The sequence below is a fragment of the Hypanus sabinus genome, unplaced genomic scaffold, assembly GCF_030144855.1.
Source record: "Hypanus sabinus isolate sHypSab1 unplaced genomic scaffold, sHypSab1.hap1 scaffold_2214, whole genome shotgun sequence".
Lineage (NCBI taxonomy): Eukaryota > Metazoa > Chordata > Chondrichthyes > Myliobatiformes > Dasyatidae > Hypanus > Hypanus sabinus.
Genome location: NW_026780325.1, coordinates 40,001 through 41,703, shown reverse-complemented (window position 1 = coordinate 41,703; position 1,703 = coordinate 40,001).

The window sequence follows — 1,703 nt, the reverse complement described above, 5'->3', positions numbered from 1 at the left end:
CTAACCCTAATCCTAACCCCAGCTCTAAGCCTAAGCCCCGCCCTAACCCGAGCCCTAACCCCAACCACAACCCTAACCCTAACCCTAACCCTAGCCCGAACCCAATCCCCGGGCGGGCAATCGGGTTGCCCGCCCGGGCCCTGGCAAATCGTTAACCAACGTCGGCGAGACAAGTCTTTAACCAGCCCGGCCGGGACAAGTCGTTAACCAACGTCGGCGAGACAAGTCGTTAACCAGCCCGGCCGGGACAAGTCGTTAACCAGCCCGGCCGGGACAAGTCGTTAACCAACCCTAATGCGGCGGGACTTGGAATAATTTCGACGTCTGCCGAGGACTGCGATGGGCGGTGCGATCTCCTGTAGTCCCGACGGAGGAGCCGCCCCTCGGCCGGCACGGCCCTCCGAAGACGTCCCCTCGCGGCCACCCGCCGAGGTATGACGCGTGCGGACCTGCCAGGAGCACAACCCAAACCTTAAAACTAACCCTGGCTATAGCACGAGCCCTAGCCCCAGCCCAAGCCCCAACCCATATCCTAGGCATAGCCCTGACCCTAGACCCAACCCTAGCCCTAACCCCAGCCCTAACCCTAAAGCTAACCCCCGCCCTAACCCGAGCCCTAGCCCCAACCCGAACGCTAACCCTAACCCTAACACCAACCCCAACCCTAGCCCTAACCCCAGCCCTAACCCTAAAGCTAACCCCCGCCCTCACCCGAGCCCTAGCCCCAACCCGAACGCTAACCCTAACCCTAACCCCAACCCCAACCCTAACCCTAACCCTAACCCTAGCCCCAGCCCAAGCCCCAACCCATATCCTAGCCCTAGCCCTGACCCTAGCCCCAACCCTAACGCTAACCCTAACCCCAGCCCTAACCCTAACGCTAACCCTAATCCTAACCCCAGCTCTAAGCCTAACCCCCGCCCTAACCCGAGCCCTAACCCCAACCCCGACCCTAACCCTAACCCTGACCCTAACCCTAACCCTAACCCTAACCCTGACCCTAACCCTAACCCTAACCCTAACCCTAACCCTAACCCTAACCCTAGCCCGAACCCAATCCCCGGGCGGGCAATCGGGTTGCCCGACCGGGCCCTGGCAAATCGTTAACCAACGTCGGCGAGACAAGTCGTTAACCAGCCCGGCCGGGACAAGTCGTTAACCAGCCCGGCCGGGACAAGTCGTTAACCAACGTCGGCGAGACAAGTCGTTAACCAGCCCGGCCGGGACAAGTCGTTAACCAACCCTAATGCGGCGGGACTTGGAATAATTTCGACGTCGGCCGAGGACTGCGATGGGCGGTGCGACCTCCTGTAGTCCCGACGGAGGAGCCGCCCCTCGGCCGGCACGACCCTCGGAAGACGTCCCCTCGCGGCAAGCCAGCCGAGGTATGACGCGTGCGGACCTGCCAGGAGCACAACCCAAACCTTAAAACTAACCCTGGCCATAGCACGAGCCCTAGCCCCAGCCCAAGCCCCAACCCATATCCTAGCCCTAGCCCTGACCCTAGCCCCAACCCTAACCCTAACCCCAACCCTAACCCTAACCCCAGCCCTAACCCTAAAGCTAACCCCAACCCTAACCCTAACCCTAGCCCCAACCCTGACCCTAACCCTAACCCTAGCCCCAACCCTAACCCTAACCCTAGCCCCAACCCTAACCCTAACCCTAACCCTAACCCTAACCCTAACCCTAACCCTAACCCT